This window comes from Cryptomeria japonica, chromosome 5 (assembly GCF_030272615.1).
Source record: "Cryptomeria japonica chromosome 5, Sugi_1.0, whole genome shotgun sequence".
Taxonomy (NCBI): domain Eukaryota; kingdom Viridiplantae; phylum Streptophyta; class Pinopsida; order Cupressales; family Cupressaceae; genus Cryptomeria; species Cryptomeria japonica.
Window position 1 is genome coordinate 61,401,325 of NC_081409.1, and position 21,762 is coordinate 61,423,086.

The window sequence follows — 21,762 nt, forward strand, 5'->3', positions numbered from 1 at the left end:
CATCCTTATAACATTTATATACAATGTTCTAATATAAGGTTATAAAACCTTATATATTATATTCTTTATAAGCATATTCCATTTGAAATAATTATAATCTAACAACTATTAGATTATTAATTATTTATGAATGAGGGTTATTGAAAAGGTGTGACTAGTGAAGCCACCCTTCCTCCTATATTTAAGGAGGTTCTCTCTCATTTGAGAGGTGTGTGAATTTGGAGCTTTATGGTGAGTTGTATCACTATGCATATGAGGTATTATTGGCCATGTGGAAGTATTGGAAGAGTGTCCCCAAGTTCATGTCTATTTTATTATAGACTATATTTGTAAGTGTTTTAATTAAATGATGCTTTATGGGGTTTTTAACACGAAAGGGTTTTCCCCATATATATCTGTGTAATGTGTACATTTTGCATGTATGTTTCATATTTCATTTACTTTATAATCTTGTTTATAATGTTTAGTATCCTTAGATCCCAATTTCTAACAAGATTCTTTTCAGATAGCTGGAACATGCAAACAATGTCAGATCCATGGGAATTTGATTTATGCACTAGCACAAGAACTTCATGCTTTGGCAACATCTTGGCCTTTTTGTCAATGGGGTCTTGATCTAGTAGGAAAGATAAATCCTTCTTCATCTAATGGTCACAAATTCATCTTTGTAGCTACAAAATATTTCACAAAATGGATTAAGGCAGTACCTCTCATAAATATCACAGGAAAACATATTGTTGCATTTATCTTGAACTACATCATATGTCATTATAGAATACCCATGACCATTATCACTGATAATGGGTGACTGTTCAAGAAATCAAGATGTACAAGAACTATGTGAGAAATTCAAGATCCAACACAGATTTTCCACACCCTACTATCCACAAGGAAATGGGCAAGCAGAACCATCAAACAAAACTATTTTGAAAATTCTCAAAAAGACAGTGAATGATGTTGGAAGAGATTGGCATATTCAATTAAACCCTGCTCTATGGGCCTACCGTACTAGTACCCGTACACCAATAGGTACCACACCTTTCTCTCTTGTTTATGGATCAGAAGCAATACTGCCAATAGAAGTAGAGATACCTCCTCTATGAGTATCATTACAAGCTCTTCTCCTAAATGAAGAACAACGAGTATCTAGATTGCAGGAGTTAGAATTGATCCATGAACGAAGACAAAATGCCTTTGATCATTTAAAGGTATATCAACAAAGAATGTGTTGAAGTTATAATCATAGGATCAAACCATGAGTCTTTCAAGTTGGAGAACTCTTACTAAAGGAAAATCCACGCAACCAGGCAGATCAAGAAAAGAAAGGAAAGTTTGAACCAAACTGATTAGGTCCATTTGTGGTCACAATAGTATTTGGGTTAGGAGCATATCAGCTATCAACACAAGACGAAGATCAGCTTGATGAACCCATCAATAGCATGGATCTGATGAAATTTTATGTTTGAAAAGGAAATAAATCCAAAAACAGTGAAAAAGCAGAAAAATCCAAAAAAACAGTGAAAAAGAAGAAAAATTCAAAAACTGTGAAAAAGCGGAAAAATCAAAAAATAGTGAAAAAGAAAAAAATCCAAAAATAGTGAAAAAGCAAAAAAATCCAAAAACAATGGAAAAGCAGAAAATACAAAAAAAAGTGAAAAAGCAAAAAATACAAAAATCAAATATGAGAAAAAGTGCAATAAAAACAGATGGTGAAAACCTGGCAAATAGGTGCTATCTTTCCACTAGCTCTTCCATATATTAGTTCATGCATCCTTCTACTTGCATTCATCCTTTTTCATTCAACGTTGTTCATATGCATAATAAAGCCTTTTTACATACGCAGGCATCCCAGATGGCTTCTTGCCATGGTTTGGATCATTGGGTATATCGTAATGAATTTGTTTCTAGGCTTGGGGCAAAATCCTGCACCTACCTGGGGGCAAAATTTTTTGATCATTTTGAGCTTAATCAAACAGGTAGAACAACAGTTAGGCAACCCTTATCAAGCGAAAACTAAGACACATCCAACGTTGAATACGAGATCAAATTATCAACCATCAAACTATCACAAAGTCAGTCTAAGCACATCAAACACTTTTCAATGGATGATATCTTTTGGATAATGCTTTTAACATGCTTGTTCAACTTTTCTATCTTGATTTTTGCTATCATGATTTCTGAGTAACTCCAGGATGTCTTTGACTAGAGGAACAAGGAAGGAACATGATATTTTTCTTGTCTGTTGTCTGTAAATTAATCATTAATATGTGCAAATTTGTCTCGGGACATGATCATCGGAGTATCATCAAAGACATTTTCCATTTGTGTATTGAAATGATTAATACTGCCTATTTTATGCAAGCAACACTCAGGTCATTTCGATTCAATTATACCTCGATGCTTGTGCTAACTTGCAGTATCAAAATCCAGGAAAGTCATGGTCAGGTCATCATGGTTTAATTATACCATCGATGTTTGCACTTACTTCCCACATTTAAAAAGCTCAATGATGACAAAACGCAATAACCCAGTGACTGGTCTGGTCGTAGCTTTGCATTTTTATTTGCATTTAGCTTGCATTTCATTCTTGCATAGCATCCTACATGTTCATTCTATCCAAGGTTAAATCTATCTCTGGAATCATCAAGGTATCATCTTAAGTGTATATGCAATCAGAATGATGACTCATCTCTCTCCAGATATTGTCAACCCAGCAAAAATCTTATGCTACCCTCTCAACAGAACCAACATCAGCATATCTAAATCTTCCTGCAACTTGATAACAACAAACTATCAGTTCTTTACCCAATCAACCTTATCAATTTTATTAATCAATTGCATCTAAATTAATTCTATCACGTCTTATACAAGATATATCTTTCTTGAAACTAGACATTCTGATCATGTCTTATACATGATATATCATTCCTGAAACTAGATGCATTGATCATCTTTGTCTTATATAGGAGGTGTCATTCTTGAAATCTGACTGAATCTCGATCTTATCAATCTAATCAATCAAGCTTTATTAATCATCACATCAAGAACCACATCACTGTGATCATAGAACTCACACTTTTATCAACCACAGTTGCAGACATCGAATCATTTCTAATCGAGATATCAATTTTGCAAAGATCCAAAAACTCCAAAGGTCAATTAGCTCAATTGATCTCCCGAGGGGGCATCATCATACTGCAATTTATCAATCAATAGTTGGGGCATTCTATCGAACTAATATCATCATCAAAATGAGATTATTCTTTGAATCAACGTGTCATCACACCTCGCTTCAAAGAGGGGTAAAATATATACACCTAAAAATGGTCTGAAGATAATTAATTAAATAAGCAATTATTTAATTAATCCCCCTTCCTAATTTAATTGAATTGATTAGGTAATTTGATTAAATTCTCCCTTTCATCTACTTATTAATAAATCTAAGGATTTATTTAATAGGGTCATTTCAATGGTCCCCTTTGATTAATTAATTCAAATTAAGTAATCCCCCCCCACTTCAATCAATTCTTCTAATCCTCTAATTAATTAAAACAAATCAATTTATGAGTTGTTGAGAATTAATTAGTCTTTTTCTATTACTTGAATTTTTAAATTCAAATTACCCACATGCCTCCTAACTTCTAACCATCTAACCTAACCCATTCCACCTAACCTTGGGTTTAACTAACCCTATTGTATCTTGCACATTCTGAACTTCGTATCCTAACCTCCTATGGTGTGGATATTTTCTTCTTGAGACACATGGCATTTTGGCCACATGTATCCCCTCTTGGACACTTTCCCTTTTATGAGAAAAGCTCCTTGATACTTGTCACCACAGAGATGACAAGTGTCTCTTCCTCCAACCTCTTCTCCAACCTCCTCCAATTTCACCCTTGATATCTTCAGAATCAATCTTGACTGTTGATTCCTGCCACCTCACCCCAGGCCTTGGAAATCTTATAAATATTCCCCATTTTGGAGCAATAAGGATCCCATCTTATTGTCAATTTAGGCATTATTACTATAGGCATATCATTTGAGCATTGTTGTTTTAAGCAATTGCATCTTAGATTTAGTTTAATTTGATCATTTTCTAGCATAATTGTTGAATCATGTAGCTTAATCAATCTCTTTTCTAGCTTAATTGCATCATCATCATAACTTAATCATGCATATCATTAGCTTAATTAGTCTCTTGGATCAATCTAGCATAATCAATCTCATCTGTGCATATCATTATCATTTCAAATCCTCTGTCTAGGTGTAGTCAAGTCACTGGGATTGCTTATCTAGATCTGAGAGAAAATCCATATTCGCATCTCCTAAGAGGTGATAGGTCGCTTTGTCATGGTTCATCTTTGTTTTCTTATTATCTGCTAACCATGCTCGTAATGATCTATTGAGTGTTTTGTGTTGCAGCTGCAGGTATCACACTTTATAAGCATGACAACTTCCACAATTTGATTCAACAGTGTAAGGTTCTTCACCATAAAGTTTCTTCATTCTATCCCAGAAGCTTTTTGCAGATTTGTATCTGTCCACCTTTCAAGATACATCATCAGAAAGCCCACTAATAATAGCCTTCATGGCTTCAGCATTGTATTCATAACTAATTTTTGCTTTAGGATCAGTAGGAGGACTAGCAGGAATAGAGTAACCATTAACAACTAACATCCAAACATCATAACCTAGGGAGGACAAACAAACTTCCTTTCTACAAGACCAAGTGAAATATTTTGAACCATTAAACAAAGGGGTAGGGATTGACTCAAACTTGACCATTGTGCTCATACATTAGAATCCACCCAAGCTAGAGAAAGCTTTTCAACTAGGGAACCTATTTCTTTGATACCAATTGCAGAACATAAGATATCACTAAGAGGGGGGGGGGGGGTTGAATCAATGATTATAAACAATTTCAAACAATGTATGCAACCGGTAGGATAATGAAAACACTAACAAGCAACCACACACAAGAGAACATCACATAACACCAAATATACGAGGAAAATCTATTGTGGGAAAAACCTCAGTGAGAAATGTTGTTGGAGATATACTACTCCAATCTAGCCTCACAATGAAATAATAATTTTACAATATTTAGGGCACCAACCCAAGGAGAACCAACCCCTAACAATTTATGGGCACCAACCCAAAGGAGCACCAACCCCTAACAATTTATGGGCACCTACCCAAAGGAGTACCAACCCCTAATCTATTCTGAGCACCAACTCAAGGAGCACCAACCCCTGCACCGAGCACCAACTCAGTGAAAAAAAATGAGATATAAAATCAATACAATGATAAATACCTTGTTACGAATGACTTTTGTAACTTTTGCAACCAATTCTCTCTGTCGGTTGAACTCTTTTCTGTCACATTGCTTCTTCTCTACCGATCCTCTGTTCTTTCTGTTTGAATCCTCTACAACTCAGTTTTTGCCTTACCAGATCTTCTCTCACACTTTCTCCACTCTCCTTCACTCTCTGCTGCTACCTTATTGGTTCAATCTCTGTCGGTTTAATAGATTGTTATGCTCTGTAACAGTTTACCGGTTACCTTAAGCCTTGTCAGTTAAGCCCTTCTAGCCGGTTCTTCTTCTAACACCTGACACTTGAATATTTAGCTATCAATACTTAGACAGATCAGCTCTCACTAGGCAAAATCACACTTTCTCGTCACACATCCAACATCCCATAGCTTAAGTCTTTGATCTGCATATTTATACATATGCTTTCCCGCCAAAACAAAAACTCAAAATTTACGTGCCTAGGGTTTTCTTCACTGACTCAATCCATATCAAATCAAATCAGATTTGATTTCTTGGATTGACAACCTACAACAAAACAAACATCAGCGCCATTTTTTATCCTTCCAATACATGTTTACTATATTTAGCAAATTGGACCATAGTCATCGGTCTTGATTTTGTCGATCATAATAAATTATCTAGTTTTTTCCTTTTCCAGATCAACAAGACGATCAGATATCTTGCTTCGAACATGATATTAGAAAACAAAATCTCTGCCTTTCAATCTGCTTTGAGCTGCAATCCTCTGCAATCGATCCTTGATTTTTGTAGTCTTCATTTAATAATGACCTAGTCGACAACTACCTCGTCGACGCACCATTCACCTACCACTGCATGTTCACCACCTGGACTCCACATGACATCTCTAAGAGCAGCCAACTCACTTGATTGTGTCAGTTAAAACTTGGTCACCAACCAAACATGCTATCGGTATACACTAACCGGTTAACCTTCATATCGTGCACTTCTCTGTTCTACCGGTTAGGACATGCAAACATACTACCGGTAACAGTCCTCAACTATTTTGCCAAAGTGGAAAACACTTCACATCCTTTCATCTTTTTATATGGGTCCTTCAGTTTGTCTCTTTGATTTCTTACCGGTTGACATACTTACTGGTTGACATCAACATTCCAACAATGTGCATACCGGTAACATCAACTTGCATACCAATTGACATCCCATGCCAGTTGACATCTATGACAACACAATGCCAACATTTATGTGGACTTATTTGATGGGTTGTTTTTAGTGCAACGATAAGAACTTTTGAACTTTATTAGCTTCCTCTTCTTATGTGCACAACTCTACATTTAGTCTTTTAGTAGGATATTTTTAAGGATGTTGAAAGTTGGAACTGAAGAAATGTATGGAATGGAGCATGCCATATAGAATTATGTAGATCTGTATTATTCTCATGTTGGATGCATATCATATTGTTAATCCAAGTGCACTAATATTTATGATTATGGATGCCTAATAGATATAAAAATATAGGGAATAATAATTTGTGTTTGACTATTTGTTTGTAAATGAAAGGTTGTACAAACCAATCGCTTCCACCATGATTGTAAAAAAAAATACTTATAAATCATGGGTTGCAATCAAACAGAATGGATGTAGATAACCAAAGTATATTCAAATATTATTCAAGAAGGGATACATACTCTCATGTAGTGTCACTTTTCTTCCACACAATGATGGATATTGTTGAAAATTATTCACTACAACAAGCACCTTTAATTTATGCAATGTTGTTCACGGTACTATTAGAGACATGTAAAGCTTGATCTTTGTCTTGATGGGATCGATGATGCAACTTAGGTTGTATGACTTGATAAAATGCTCAATATTTATATGCTTGCACTGCCAATGGAAATGTTGTAGTATTTAAAGAGTCTTAACAACGCCAAATTGTCAAGCTAGCTTGGTGTAGTGTGCCTCCCAAATGATTTATTGGTGAGGTACAACTTTCAAAACATTGAAAGAGTCTTAGTAATGCTAAAGTGTCAAGCTAGCTTGGTGTAGTGTGCCTACCAAGTGAGTTGGTGAGGTAAAAAGTTCAAAACTCACCAACAAGTTCATCTTATTCAAGTGTTATGTAGGCATGTCTAAAGTTTAAAATTGTTGAATCATGATCTCCACAATGAACAAATTATTGTGACATGAGTCCAACATAATGATGTACATGTGAAATAGTTGTTGATTAAGATAATTTTTAATTGTAGTGTATTTCCCCTTTATGTTTTATCACTAGTTGTAACTATTTGAAGCACATCATCTAGCTTGTCTAGCACACATTCTCTACATTTCTCTATGTAATAATTGAAGTGGCTTATGATCAAAATGAGTATGTCCTTACCTAGAATGTAGTGGCATTGCTACGTAATAGCATACAATTCCTTATTATAGATAGAGTAGCATTGAATTGTATCATTGAATCTTTCAATATAATTTGTTATCAAATGCCTGTGTTGAATAAGGGATACTCCAAGCATGCATTGTTAGATATATTAGTCAATTTTTTTTTTGGTTAAATGTTTAATATTGATAAAATAGGTGTTGTGCAAAGACATTGAGATTTTTGAAAGTGCGTCATTGTGCATGAGTGCAAATGAATGTTGTGATGTTTAAAAAATTGAGGATGAACCTATAATAGAAGTTGAAAATTACAAGAAAGTTATCTAATTTGGTGATCTTATACAAAGTAAGATAGTGTTAGATCATCGTGATTTTCTCAAAGTTTTACATGGATTTATATGGAACTAATGTAGCACAAGAATTGGATTTATGTAGTGTTGATGGTACACTTATTAAAGATGGATTTCAACTTTTATTACTTCAAAGTGCTTATCTTACACAAAGAAACTTGTAAGTATTGTTAAGAAAAATGGACAACAATAAAATTTGTAACAAGAGTTGTGTTCATCATAAGTCATCTTTATCTTATCCAGAATGAGTTTTATACAATTATCCGAAACTACAAGTCTCCAAATTCCTACGAATTCAAAATGAACAGTCTTATTGAATAAAATAAATAAATAAAAATATAAATTACTAAAATAAAAAGTTTTGTTGCAAAGGTCTTTAAGAGCTCTAATTTTATTTCCTTCAATTAAATTCCTTTGGCTATTCTATTTAAAGGACCAACAAGAGTTTTGACCCCAAATTTCTCTTTGAAGGCCTATGAAAGTGTAAATTACTAAAACAAAAAAAAAAAATCAAAAAATTAGATTTTTAGTTTTTCTCGCATCCGCTCATTCCATCACCTATAGATGGTTGTGGGACATCCTCAGATTGCACTAGATCACTCTTGACATGCTCAGTTTGTTTTAGATCAATTTGCAATATTTTCATAAGCTACATTAATGATGTTCATGAGAAGCATATTGTCCTATATTTTTTAAATAATCTTGCAACATTATTTTATAGTTAGGAAGCCCACGTTGGTATTTTGTGAAGGCTTGTGAGGGAATGAAATAGTAATTAGTGATATACAAAGCTTCACATAGTGAATACCATCTCTATCATATATATATCTTCCCAAGTAGTATGATATTTAATATCAATAATCTATCATAAGAGGATCTCATAACATATAGCTTGCACTTGTATGTTGATGGTGTGTGTTGATGTTAGAGTTCTTAGTTGGATGTCATGTCTCCTTTCTCTTATCCAAATAGTTCAAATATCTAAAGATCTACTTCGCAACCGAAACACCAAACTCCCATATCATATTTTCATTAGCCAAAAGGGATCCCAGACAATACATAACTAAGAAAAGAAGCAATGATCTAAATCAGAAGGGGTAATTATGCTCTTTTGACATCTTGATGTTCTCTAACAAAAAATCTCTTAGCAATTCACACAAGTCGAACATTGCCTATTCCTGAAATATATCTTGTAAGAAATTCTATAAGAAACATACCTTACAATAGGATTGATGATTTTGTTGATGAGTAATGCTCGATGATCGCTTATTGCGCTGGTTCGGGTTTTGACCTCTTTGTTCTTTATTGATTTCTAAACCAAAATGACTCCATTGTTGCACAAACCAATGATAACCAAGATAATATCCTTTGTGATTGGATAGGGTTTATCCAACATGATATTGTCATTTTGCACATGACTAAGGATTACTCTGATCACTTTCGCATCATCAAACCAAAGAAATTTTATCTAGATATTCAATATTTTATGCTCTAATTCTTTGAGTCTCTGCAACTCTACATCACTCGGATTATTTTCCACATTCCTAATCTTCTTTGGGTCAAATTCATCCAAGAATACTTTCTCCACAACTTGAAATAATTTGTTGCTTGATTCTCCAATGATCATTTTGCCTTCCATGATTACTTGATCTGTTGTACTGCTCTTCTATTGTTCACAATATTTTCAAACACTAATAACATGATAAAGAAAAAAATGACTTCAAAAATCGATACTTATCTTTCCAAAAATCACCTTTAGGGTTTTGCCACCCAAAAGTGTCTTGTCAATGATTTCAACTCAAACCTCTGATTTCTGGATAGCCTCTTTAAGTCAGTCATGTCGGATTAATGACATGATCTTCTCCGAAGGGGGAAATAACTTTTTTTTACAAGAACTCCCCCCGAGTCGAAGAAATATGCTCACATATTGGAGGAAGAGGTGCCTACACCAGATTCCAGTACCAAGCTTGCTTCCTGTTATGCCCTGCATATCTAGTCCCATCATTTTCATTCCCATAAGAATACGGGTCCCCTATTTTTTTGTCTTTGTCTATTAGTTTTCCTTTGTTTTTTAGTTTTTGCTTTGGCCTCCTCGGGAGTTTGGTTTCCCGAAGTCTTGAGGTGACCTTTTGCTTGTTTTTGGTTCCTTGTTCAGAAGTTTGGGTTCCTGAACTCCCGAGTTTGCTTCTATTTTGTTTTGGAGTATCACTTCAGAAGTCCGGGTTCCTGGACTCCTGAAGTGTTTGTTTGGCTTTGGTTATCACCCCAGAGGTTCGAGTTCCCGAACTCTTGGGTTGGTTTTCGATTTTATCGTTCAGTATCGTGAAACCCTAGGGTTCCGAGCTTGTCATCTGTGTTGTAATTCAGAAACTCAGGTTCCTGGGTTCCTAAACTCGCATTTAATGCGGTGCCTGGTTGGGGGTATAAATATGATTGGAGGTCATTTTGGAGCTCATTTGTGCAATTATCCAAATTCAGAGCTCAGACCTCACAATTCGCATTCCTATGCGCCCGATCAAACACCATTTTTATTTTTTGTGCTAGGTAGGTGGATTTCTCACTTTCCTCGTTTGGATTTGCGTGTGTTTTAGGTTAGATTTCATTTTTTTAAATTTAATTTCTTAAGTTTTGCTTGTTTTGTTTGATTTTACTTTAGTTTTCTGTTGTACCCTAACCTCAAAATCTTAGATTCCCAAAGTTCTAGGTAAGGAGTTTTCCTCGTTGTCATGTCATTTCAGAAAAATTGGGTTCTCAAGTTCTCGAAATGATGGTCTAGGTTGTTTTAGGTCTTAGGTCAGACTAATTCAGAAACTCGGGCTCCCGAGTTCCTGAATTAGTTTTTTTTTGCATGTTTGTTCAAATTGGAATCCCAGAGTCACGTGGTCTCGAGCTCTTTTTCTTCTCCATCTCTATAGTTTACCAAGACTTTGGTTTTCCAAAGTTTTGTGTTGCATTTTAGAGTCTCACCCTGGAACTTCGGGATCCCAAAGTCTCGGGTTTGTTTTCATAAGTCAAGGGTCTCACCACTCTGAGAATCTGGGTTCTCGAGTTCCCAAAGTGGTCTGCTCTTGTTCTTTTGGTGAGTTCAGTATCCTGGGTCCCCGGGATTCTAAGTTTGTTAGTCTTGTAAGCAGTTTGAGCCTGGGACTTCAGACTTCTGGAGTCCCGAGTTTTCGTCATGGTTTTTGTGTTTTCTCACCTCAGAACCCTAGGATCCTGGAGTCCCGAGGTGAGCTATTTTTGCAGTGTTTTCTCTCTGAGTAGTTTTTGATGTTTGTTTGGTTTGTTTTACAAGGTTAGTTGTGTTTAATAGAATCTTCCCGAAACACAAAATATCTTGAGAAGCTGTCAATCACCATGAAATATCAATACAAGGGGAGAACATACTCCTCCAAGTTGGAGGATTCCATCCAATGGGTTATGGACATCGAGATCAAGCACATAGAGCTTGAAGACATAGAAAAATAAATTGGAGAAACCAGGGTTGAGTGTAGAATACAGGAGGATCAAAAGATCTAGTCTGGTAGAGGCGACTGTTTTCCCGCAATCAGTATAGGTGCCGGAATTCATAATGCATGTTCCACTATTCTATAACCCTGACACTAGGCAATATATCGATGCTGATGGGAAACCGATGATTTATTTGGCACCGAATATGTTGGCCCTGGTATTCTAGATTCCCACTAGGAGGGAAGTTTTGGTTGAAGGGGAGGAAGATGGCGAAAGAGAATGGAATCAAAATATGAGCCAATGTAAAAAAAGGATGAATGAAGAATGGCTTGAGGAAGAGAGGAAAAAAGGCTTAAAGGCAAATGGAATTTTGAGGTAGGATTTTAAAGAACCACAAAGGGATCTAATTATAATGCTTAGCAAGGCATTCGATTGTTGGCATATGCACACTCGAATGAGACATTGTAGGTGATTGAAGGTTTTGTCATTGATGGCAACCTTACAATCCTATGGCACTGGCAAGGCATTACACCAACACTAGCAAGATCAAACTCTACACTAGCACTAGCAAGATCAAACTCTACATCGGGACTCAGACCATGGGCACCGGCAGAGAAAGGAAGCATATTGTCACAGAGGCCAACAAGATTTTTGTTATATAATATTTTGTTTATTATTGTAAAATCTTTGTAAGCCGACTTGGCATCATTGTAAAATGACTCTTATATAAGAGAGATCATTGTAGAACATTTGTATGCAAGATAGTGGAATATATTAGGCAAAATAAGTCAGACCTATTATGCGAATTACAAGTTAAGGGTTTATGTAAGAAGCAGAGTAGAAACCGGTACTGGATCTGGCATTATAGATGCTATTTTGAAGTAGAAGATACTGGATTTATATAATCCATCATTGCAAGTCAGTGAGACTTCCCATTGAGCAGTGAGCTCTAGGCAGTTGGCCTTCCTGCATGTGTAGGCCCCTCTTGTAGCAGTAATATTCTCTTATTGGCCAGTAAGTGAATATTGTGGGTCACAAATCCCACCGAGGTTTTTCTCACACCGGGTTTCCTCGTTAAATCATTGTGTTATGGTGTGTTTTTCATGTGGTTGCTTTTAATTCTGTTTATTGCATTATTTCTTGCATACCGGTACACTATTATAATATGTTCTACATGTTTTAAGTTAAGAAATTCAATTCACTGGTTAGATACTGATTCACCCCCCCTCTTAGTATCTGTGGGAATCCTAACACTGACAAGCCTACATGTCGACACTTTCAGCCATGGATGTTCTCATTCATGCTGACAATTTTGGATGCATGACAATATTACGTTTGGCCTCAAATTTTGTTAGATAATATCAGAGACCAACTCAAAGAAGTGCACAACACGAAGAAATTTTTCTTTATATCTTATGTTATTTGGGTTGCATCTAGATCAGGTCAATTTCCAGGGCTGCAGACCGAGGGCAGATTGGGTGAAGAAGAAGGACAAAATATCGTATGAGAATATTACACACAATTGTCATTGAAAGAATCCAAATTGCATTACAAGAGTATCAATGACGCATTTTTGTTTCCTATCATTATAAGGTTAATAGGTGACACCAAGTTTAGGCTCAGCAAGGAGGCAATGGAGTTAGTAAAGAAGTGGGGGTGTTGGTTCATACAAAACTCCCGATCTACTTATTTGAGAGTAAGTGGATTCACTGGAGAACCATTTTTTTTGCCTAGATAATGTATAGATAGATTAATTTTGTTAAAATACGCAAGACAGATGGTGCACTTGCAAAACTTGTTATCATCAAGACATAAGACATGGGTTATAGGTGAAGACTTCCCCTTAAATTTATCATTCTTTTCATGTCAGAAAATTCATATGGCAAAGGTTGTTGAAAAAGAACTTCAAGACCTACAGTTGAAGCCTTTTAATTATGCTAGAGAATTTTTGTTGGCAAATTGGAGGAATTAATTATGTGTTGCATTGATGTTTTGTCATTGATGGCAACACCGACTGTTTTGGTTGTTTACCAGTTTCTGGTAGGTTCCGATAGAGTGGTTGGATTATGATATTGATCTGGTATGCTTTGGTTTATTGAATTGGTTTGCATCTGTCATTCATGGTATTCAGATGTGTATCATAGTCAGTTGGTTCAGGATTTGATCACTCAGGAGCTATCATTTGTTCTAGTAAGCCTTTTGGTCACTGGTAAGGGTTTTATCGACAGATCTTTGTTGAAGATCTTTTGATGCACTTGATTAGTGGTTTTGGTGTGGCTTCTATATGGCTTTTTGGATGTTGTTGGTTATCTTATTCATGTTCCTGTTGATGTGTGGTTTTGCATTTAGGACTAGACCTAATGCTATCTTATTTTGCTAGGTTATGGGCTGGTTTATGTAATGTGTTGGTGGATGATCCCAATGCATTTCCGATTGGATCTATTGATTAGATTATGTTGTTTTGGTCTTAGACCAGCTTGGTTGATCATTGGATTGCGGGTTTATGTTATGAATTTATTGTATTATCTTTTAGGTGGCCGACCTAATTATTTAGGTCCCGGGTTGGTATAAATATGATGTAATATCTCTTTGTAGATCGTGGGTTTTTGGGATATAAGATTATCTGTGTGCGAACAAGGCTGTAATCATATGCAAAGGTTTTGATCGATCATAGGTAATCGAATTGGGTTGGTGAAAGAGGTTTAAGACCTTTGGTATTGAGCTTAACTAGAACTGTACTCAAGAATAGGAGATTTTATTCTTGCAATTCACTCTTCCTTCTGGATTGTAGTCTGGATTTATTTTGTAGTCAGTGAGGCTCCTTTTGTGATGAGCAGTGCGCTCTAGGTTGTTGGCCTTCCTACATGTGCAGGCCCCTCTTTTTGTAATCACATACTTACTACAAAAGTATTATCTGACTATGGGTAGACTTCCCACCGTGGTTTTTCCCTTTACTAGGTTTTCCATGTACAAATATTGGTGTTATCTTTTATGGATGGTTGGTAAATGTTGTGTGGTTTATATTTGTGCTTAACTGTTATATCTTCTATTCTGGTATTTTATTTATGTATTCCAGTAATAAGGTTTTAATTCTTAAAGTTCTATAATCCGTTGACAACTGATTCACCCCCCCTCTCAGTTGTCCGCCAATTATCTGAGTTGTCTAAAAATTGGTATCAGAGTCTGGTCCTCTCTGTAGAAGTTGAACCGCTTGAGGAAGATCCTATGGCATATAATAGTTCAAGTTCATCAAGTTCATCTGCAATTGTTTTCCTAATAGAAATTCCTAGTCTTGATGGAACAAATTACAGAGTATGGAAGATTTGGATGGAGATTTGAGATATCTTGGTAAGGAGACTTGGGAGATCACTGAGAAAGGATATATACCTCATAATTTGATATTTGGCAATCTTCCTCCAGCAGGCTTGGATAAGGACATTGAAAATGATCATAGAGATAGAGAAGCCCTTTTGTGTGCACTTTCTAATCAGCAAGTTATGGGACTAACTGAAAAATCAACTGCAAAGGCTATATGGGATAAATTGGAGACTCTGAATGAAGGTGACCCTACTGTTAAAATTGCTAAAATTGATGGTTACTGGGTGAGATATGAGAACCTAAAAATAGAAGAAGATGAAAGGATTACTTCTTTTATGGAGAGAGTTAATGAAATTGTTTTGGGAATTTAGTGTTGCGGTGGATCTCTGAGCGAAGATAAAATAGTTTCTAAAGTATTGAGAGCTTTGCCACCAGCTTACAAGATGAAGGCTACTACAATTTATGAGTTGATAACAATGGAAAACACCTTTGTTAATAGGGATTCCTTGGTTGGGAAGTTATCTTCTTTTGAGCTTGAGGAATTTGGTCCTTCTGAAGTTGCAAAATCTAAACTTGCTTTTCATGCATCTACATCATCTACCAGTAAGAGTGATTGGAAAGCCTTATATGCTAAGGAATTGGAGGAAATGAAGAAAGAAGATGAAGAGTTTGAGCAACTTGAATCCCTATTTGCTAGAAGAGTACCTAAAGGTCCGACATGAAGTATGAAGGAAAATCACCTTTTAAATGTTTTGCATGTAATAAGATAGGTCATTTTGCATCTAGATGTCTTGAAAGGAATTCAAGATTTGAGGAAAGAGATAGAAGATCTTTTAGGCCTAACCATGATTATCAGAACAAGCATAAGTATAGGAGGAACAAAGATAAATCATGCTACTATGCAAATGAATAAGGTGTGACTGATTCTAATGATGAACTGACACAAGATTCAACTAGTGGATCTGGAAATGGAAAGGAATGGGTATTCTTGGTTATCAAGGAAAATGATCCGGTACCTAAAGAAAAGACCCTTGCTGCTAAAGTTGAAGACAAGGATGAATGGGTGATAGACAATGGATGTTTACATCATATGACTGGAGATAAAAGGAAACTTCTATCTTTGCAAGACTTTGATAGCGGTCTGGTTAGATTTGGAGATGACAAAGCATGCATGATCAAGGGAAGAGGAACTATATCATTGGATGGTAAGCATGGTGCTGATAATGTTTATTATGTTGAAGGTTTAAGGCACAATCTTTTAAGTGTAGGATAGTTAGTGGATAAGGGATTTCAGTTACAGTTCAAGGATGAAAAATACATGATTATCAATAGATCTGGATTAGAGATTGTAGCCGGTACTAAGACTAAAGGTAACATATTTCATTTGAACTTTGGTGAGAAGAAATTTTTGATTGCACAAATTGGTGAGAGTTGGCTATGGCATAAGAGGTTGTGTCATGTGAATTTTGATTGCATTATAAAGATCAGTTATACTACGACAGTTAGAGATATACCTAAGATTGAGAAGCCCTATAATCCGGTATGTAAGGAATGTCAAATAGGAAAGAAAGTCAGAACTTCTTTTAAGAGTATACAAGAAAAATCTAATGATGTTCTTGATCTTATTCATATTGATTTATGTGGTCCTACTAGAATCAAAAGTTTTCAGGGTGAGATATTTTATGCTAATCATTGATGACTATTATAGAATGATGTGGGTTACTTTTTTAAGGGATAAATCTAAAGCATTTGAAAAGTTTAAAATCTTTGAAACTAAAATTGAGACAAAGACATGACTGAAGATTAAATGCTTAAGGTCAGATTAGGGTGGCAAATTCACATCCAGTGAATTTAACCGTTATTGTGAAAAGAATGGGATAAGGAGATAGTTATCTATACCTTAGACACCTCAGTAGAATGGAGTTGTGGAAAGGAAGAACAAAACAAAACTATCTTGGATGTGGCTAGAACTATGATGATGGAAGCTAATCTGCCTCATATCTACTAGAGAGAAGTTATGAGCACAGTGGTATATACATTCAATAGAGTTTGTATCAAAGGAGACACCAGTAAGACACCTTATGAGTTATGGTTTGGTCATACCTGTTGTTCTCAAATTTTAATTCCCCCAATCCTCTCTGTAAGAAAATTTTATAACTTTGTTTGCATATGAAGAGGACAACAAGAAAATAGAATTCTAGAATAACATATAACAAGGTTTCAGCAAAACCTTCTACACTTTGAACTTATCCAAAGCTCAGGTGGGTATACCTTTTGTGAATGCTTTTTGAGATCCACAGTTAACCAATGCTAAAAACCTATGGAATTAATCACCTCAATAATACTTGAAATATTAAAAGAAAACATGCGTTAATTTTCAGTTTTGACCTCTAAGAAAGATAGAAAAAACTCCACAACTGCTATTAGTGCCTTATCCAGGCTATAGACTCACCCAATTTAAACAAGAGTTTCAAATCTAGACATTCTCATACATCTCATCACTTCGGCTTTCATTAACCTAATATATGCCTAGCATATATAAGCTCTTTCCCTTTAAACTAAAACTGTTTATCAAATTCAAAGCAGCACACAATTGATTCACTAATAGAGATATTTCAAGTATATTTAATTCCTCTCTTGGAGAGAAAAGCCTAAAACATATCTGTAAGATTGCCTTGCAATCCCTATTCAATCGAATAACCCTAAATTATTCAAAAGAAATCAGTAAACTAATGAATGCACACTAGAAGACAACAAAAATTTAGGCTCAGAAAGTTTTGATCTATATATTCATATTCATTTTGAAAATCTTACATAACTCAAGGTATATTCTCTTTGCAAACCTTACTTCTCTCTCTTCATCTTGTCTATCTCTCTCTCATGTGTAGACAACTGATGAGAGATTTCTGTTATATTCTTAGACCTAGACCCATTTTCCATGCACTTTTGTTTTCCTTTGTCAACATTATTTCTTGCAGGTTGTGGGTCACTAAGGACCTCCCTATTAGGTTGCACAACAAATTTGTGTGCAGGGTTAATCTTGGCAGTCAGATTTTCTCTGATGACTGGACCTTCATCCTCACTCTTAGTTTTCTCTTGAGTGAACAATTCAAGATCAACAATCTATCTTAAAAGCCTATCGCTCTCAATCAATTTAGCTTTAACTTCCTTTTCTTTATTTGCTTCTTTTTGTGCTCTTAGGGAGATCAAGTGATGAACTCTTCTATTGAGAACCTCAATTTCTTGGGATACCTTATATTCATCAGGGAAGATTTCTTCAGAATCTGACACATTGACTTGATCGATATCAATCAAACTAATATTTCTATCTACAGTTCTTGGTACAGAATCCATCCTAACATTAGAACTATTCCTATCCTTCCCAGATAAACTAGCATGAGAGACACTCTTATTCAAAACTTGGATATCCTCATTATTACCAAACAAACTGTACTGGAAACCCAAAATGTCTTGCTCAGATTCACGAGAAGAATAATTTGAATTTGCATATATGGGTCTATCAGATGACTTACCCGTATGAGTGCCTTTTTGTATCCAGGCAGCACCAGATGGCTCATGTGCAACCGATCTTTTCTGGCGTCTTCATGCCTGCTCAGGTAATCCTTCTTGCAACATCTCATGAGGATTTTTCCTCATGAATGATCGGGTGTTCCTTCCTCTCTACATTATATGTGCTTTCCTTAAAATTAATTATACTTATTCAAGAGCACTGGTTACTTTATGTCAGAGTCGCCATCCAAAGATTTTGGGAAAGTAAGAAAACAAGCATTGACAAATCAATTGCAAAAGGCTATAGAAGAAAAATATCTTCAGAGAGGGAAATAAAAAAGATTAGGGATAAAACGGCCTGCTACGAGGACCAAACACACACAAATTCGAACAAACTTTTGTGCAATATAAGCACCAGATCTGCAACACAGATTCACACTATAATTCTCCCTAGCAGAGTCACCACTTTTGTTGTTCTCAAATTATGATTCCCCCAATCCTCTCTATAAGAAAATTTGATAACTCCGTTTGCATATGAAGAGGACAACAAGAAAATAGAATTCCAGAATAAAATATAACAAGGTTTCAGCAAAACCTTCTACATTTTGAACTTATCCAAAGCTCAGGTGGGTATACCTTTTGTGAATGCTTTCACACTTTTAAATTGAGATCCATAGTAAAACAATGCTAAAAACCTATGTAATTCATCACCTCAATAATACTTGAAATATTAAAAGAAAACATGCGTTAATTTTCAGTTTTGACCTCCAAGAGAGATAGAAAAAACTCCACAACTGCCATCAGTGCCTTATCCAGGATACAAAGTCACCCAATTTAAACAAGAGTTTCCAATCTAGACATTCTCATACATCTCATCACTTCGGCTTTCATTAACCTTGTAGACATCTAAAAATGGTCAACGCTTGCAGAGTCATACTTTAACATCTGCGCATTGCCTTATTTTAGGGTTTTTGCATTGCATTAACATTTCTTCTATGTTGCGCACTTGGTCTTTATCATTTGCGAGCATCGAGTCCTTCTTCTGCATTCTTCATTTTTATCGCTTTCGAATTAGGTCTTGTCGATAACAAATCTTGAGTCATGATTTTGGTCGATCCTAGTCCTTGTCAATATCGTCATTTTTGCGATCGATTCCTCATCGATCCTTGTCCTTGTCAATATCGTCATTTTGCGATCAATTTGTCATTGATCCTTGTCCTCTTATCAATCTTGTTATTTTGCGATTGATTTGTCATCGATCCTTGTCCTCTTGTCAATTTTGTCATTTTGCGATCAATTCGTCATCGATCCTTGTCCTGGTCAATCTTGTCATTTTGCGATCAATTCGTCATCGATCGTTGCCCTTTTCAATCATGTCAATTTGGATCAATTAGTCATTTTTCCTCATCAATTGGCACCTATCAATTTGATCTCTTTGTCAATCTTGGTCAATTTGTCAACCAATCTCAATCATTTATCAGCATTGGTCCTTTGTCAATCAAAATCATGATCGAATCGACATTAATTTCTTGTTGTCTTGACCTAATTCCTTGTCCTCTTATTTCTAGGGTTTTATAATTTGTTCATTTAATCCTTTTCTTCTTCTTGGTGGGTTAAATAAATCTATTTATTTAGTCCTAGGTCTTTTCATGAATTAATTAATGGATGAAAACCTATTAATTAATTCACCTAATTTCTATTTCATCTTTTTCCTCAATTTTCCGATTTACTAATTTCTCCTAATTCTTAATTTCTTTTTTCTCCTATTTTATTCAATTTTTCTAATATTTCCTCTAAATTCATCCCCTAATTTTCTCCTATGTTTATGCCTCCATTTGTTGCAATCATGGAGGCTATTTTCTCTCTTCCCTAATTTCATGGGAATGACATAGCAATCTTGTCAGTTTTGTCATGATTTGTCAATCAATCAATTTTGCATAGCAATCTTGTCAATTTTGTCATAATTTGTCAATCAATCAATTTTGCATAGCAATCTTGTCAATTTTGTCATAATTTGTCAATCAATCAATCTTGCATGTCAATCTTGTCATAATTTGTCATATTTGTCATCCTTGATTTGAAATTTCCTTTCAAATCTCTTCATACTAATCTTGTCATCTCTCCAATTTGTCTATAAATTGGATGAGTTTCTTCAATCAATGGATGAACTAATCACATTTTCAAAAAGATCAATCATGCTTCTAGTATCCTTACACTACCATTTCATCTTGCTTTCATACGATGCTTTTGCATTTGTAGGTGAGATCCACAAACAAAGTAATTTGAAGGAGAAAGAATGACAATGGAGATTTATGGAGGAGATATTCGCGTTTGTAATGGTTTGCATTTGGTTTGATTATCTTGTCTTCATATCTCTATTGAATGTTTTTAGGATTTCTTATCATTGCAATCTAGTTTTTGTGATTGAGCTAGTTTAATATCTATTTGCTTTGATGAATTCCAAATTCCTGAACTACATTTTCTGGTGAACTCGACATGAACTAACCATTTAACTATGTTTTGAGTGCCTTTTGAGCTATTTGCAGGTGAAAAAATCAAGAAACATGGCAACTCAAGGCTTTCTGGACACTTCTGTGCCTGTGTAGGAGGGATCTGCGCCTGTGTCAAGGAGATCTGCACCTATGTCAAAGAGATCTGCGCCTGTGTCAAGGCATTTTGCGCCTGTGTTGATACATTTTGTGCCTGTGTAAGGCCAGAAATAGAGGTAAAACCAGTGTTTTTACTTGCAAATTACTTTGTTTTCATTCTGTTCTTATATTCTGGTTTTTCTTTGGTACTGATTCTCTATGCAGCACCTTGGCGTCATGTGTGATGAAGACTAAAAAATGAAAGTACTAACAAATCTTATGCAGGACGCGGTCAAAGACTTTTATTAAAACATCTTGCATGTGATTTTTAAAGTAGTTGCACATCTAGTTTCTTAAAGGTTAATGAACACTATGCATGGTTTGTTTACTTTTAGTTTGATTGCATGTTTTAACCCTTAGAATTGGGCCTGCCTCCCTATTTTCCTGGCACTTCGCACAGGCATTGGTGAGAGGGAACGACCCTAAGTGGTGATGGGCTAAAGCCAAGCTCTTCCGAACCACTCTAAATAACTGTGGATGCAACAAAAGTTGTAGACAACGGGTGCTGGAATGGTATTGCGACGATTTATTCACCGGATCAATACCCACTTGAACGAATGCCCTTACTAGAATCTCTTGTTTTTAGAGGCCAAAATCCTTCTATTTGTTGGCTCAGGCATTGTGATACGCGCATGCCGAAGACACCTCTCATGTACTCCTTAGTTAGAGATAGCAAGTTCTTGGGAAGTGATGCCCCTTGAACTCGAAGCTTGGTATGCCTGAGAAGTTAGTGCACTATAAGGGGGAGCCAGTGCTACCAAGCGTCTAGCTATCTGGCTAAGTGTTGTATTTTATGGTTAGAGGATTCAAC